This window comes from Nematolebias whitei, chromosome 13 (assembly GCF_014905685.2).
Source record: "Nematolebias whitei isolate Nwh7 chromosome 13, NemWhi1, whole genome shotgun sequence".
Lineage (NCBI taxonomy): Eukaryota > Metazoa > Chordata > Actinopteri > Cyprinodontiformes > Rivulidae > Nematolebias > Nematolebias whitei.
This window is the reverse complement of record NC_056510.1, coordinates 15791828-15794723: the sequence shown is the minus strand read 5'-3', so window position 1 is coordinate 15794723 and position 2896 is coordinate 15791828.

Below are 2896 nucleotides of genomic sequence, written 5' to 3'. Positions count from 1 at the left end.
TTGTCAGCAGCAAACTGGTTGATCCACTCTAAGAAGGTGCTATTTAAGAGACTGAGCTGAAAACAGCACCTCAGACTGAGGAAGTCTCTTGGATGAGAGACGAAACGTTTCTAGATTTCTTTTGCTTTGTTTTGCTTTTGTTTTTTTGAATGTCCAGAGGACCAGATTGAACTTTTTTGGATTTTTCTACCTGGATTATTGAGCATGCATCAGGATACATACATACATACATACATTTTTTTTTTTTTTTTTTACAATAATCGTCAAGTGATTTTTTTTGTAGCCAGAAATGAAATTGCGGAAGATCTGCATGTAGCAGACTGTTGATTGATTCAATATTTGAGCCAGACAAGAAAATAACAGTATCATGAGCATAATTTAAAATAATGGAGTGATTTTGGGAAGGTCATTTATGTATAGGAAAAAAAAAAAAAAAGCAGTGGACCCAGTACTACCCTGCGGGACTCCCATAGAGCAGGGTAGTGACCAGAATGTACAATCATATATATCAATCATAACATAATGACTACGGGAGTAGTACAGAGTAATCCTTGTGGCTGTCAAAGAAGTCAAGTCAAATTTATTTATAAAGTACGTTTAAAACGCACTAAAGCGCTTAACAGTAAGGTCAATGCAGTAATTAAAGAAAAATAATAATAAGATGTAATGAAAAGCATCAACATGAAAACATAACACAAAAACAATGAGAAACAATGAAATACTACATAAAATCGTTAAACGTCAGTGTTTTTAGAAAAGCAGGGAGTGAAGTGGCCTGTCTAATGTTGAAGGGGCAGATTGTTCCAGAGTTTAGGGCCAATGACTGAAAAAGCCAGATCTCCTCTGAGCTTCAGCCTGATTTTTGGTACAACCAAAAGCATCTGGTTAGATGATCTCAGTGCCCGATGTCAGAGAGGTATAAGGATGCAAGGACATGTATGCACTTAAATAGTATGCACTTAAATAGCAACAGGAAACTTTTAAAATACATCCTGCCTTTCATAGGGAGCCAGTGAAGGGAGGACAAAACTGGTGAAATGTGCTCAAACCTAGTTACTGTTAGAAGCCCCAATACTTGCAGCCATTTTAACATCTGCTATGGAATTGATCACTAGCAGATCTTTTTAAAACGTTTTAAACTTTAAATTTGGGGTTTTCCAGGATCAGACTTGTTTTTCAAGCACATTCAAAAGATGCGCATTTGGATTAGGGTTTGGCACATTTTGAGATTATGTATAACCTTCAACATGTGTTGTTTGCTAAACAGTTTTCAGATCTCTTATGCAGTATGGTAGGACACATTATGCCACCAGTGAATACAGTTTACATAAAGGGTTTGACTCAGTCAGCAGCAATGTTTAGGTATGTGGGTTTTTTAGTAAAACAATGCCCCATGCCAGCTTTCCTTCTTCCTGTAGTCTAAGGTTTCCCAGGTAAGAAACACAAATTGACCCAACCGCTCACACAATGTAAAAGAAAACAATTCATTAGAGCAGGCAGACTCTGTCATTGTTCCGTGGTACACTTTTAATGCTTGGATAAACTTGTTGATATGTGATGGAGATAAATCACTTTGAGGTTAAGCAGTGCAATACATATTCTGAAACTGTTCTATCTGTATCAGGATTAAATCTTTACAGCAATTTGAGCAACATTTCCTCTGCTGGATTGGACAGCTAAAGCTTCCCACCTCATACATGGATTAATGAGCCTGGGTTGCCAATAGCTATTTTTGGTTCCTTTGCTTTTCATCCTTCATCCATTTGTGGTAAATCCAGACTTCCACAGACCAATTGTGGTGGTGCTATAATCTGGGATTTCCGTAATCACAAATCATCCCTTGATGAAGTTGCTCAAGTCTTTATCCTTCTGCAGAGCTTCTGCAGAAAAATGGAAAGCTTCTCAAGTGGCTTCATACGAGGGTTTTTAAGGAGCTGAGACGTTCTGAAAAACTCACAGCTACAAGCCTCTAGAAATGGATTTAAATAACCTACAAGCGAAGCAAAGAGAGCACAGTATTAATAAACTCGTTTTGTTTTTTTTACACCTTTTCCAATGCTCAACTTCAGAGATGAAAACTATTTGATTCGTTTTGCCATCCTTCTTAGGAATGAAAACTGCCTGGACACACAAACAAACCACTGATGCTCAAACTGAGCTGAGACAGGGCCACAGATGCTGGTCAGAGTGGTTCTGTAATGGTTGGATTTGGAAGTGGTTCCATGCCGTCACTTTTAACTCTGACCTCCCCATCATCAAAGCCCAAACTCGATCACTTGCACACACAGGGAGATAAAGCAGAGCGGACATCATCATTCCACACAGATGGCAGCTGCACGTTTTTTTTAAATTAATAGCAGCAAAAGTTGACCTCAAAGACTTTAAATGAAAGTTAGTTATTGATAAATAAACATTTGTTTCTGTTAAAGTCATATTCTTGTTGTTTTTTTTGTTTGTTTTTTTCAGATAGTGTTTGCTGTCTTAAACCAGGCATGAGAAGGATAAAATATGATCTGAATACAGGAGACCTTTACATGATGCTCTGCTGGCAACTAAGCACTGGAAAAGACTGGATAAAGACAAACGGGTTTATATTAAACAAATGATGAGAGAATCATTTTGCAGTACAGCATATAGTTTGTCATCTAAACTACCAGTATGCATATGTAGCTGAATACAAAATGAATTGTATGACTCTAAGTTTTTTAGGTTAAAAAAGTGTTATTTTGTTTGCGACATTAAAATTCACGTGAAATTTCTCAAACATAAGTTTTCCATCATTAACCATAGCGACAGTTGCTTTGTCTGCTCCCTTCTGCAGGGGTCACCAGAGTTAGCAAACTTGCAAGAAATATTTAGCCATTTTACACAAGATGCCCTTCCTGATTTGATCTGG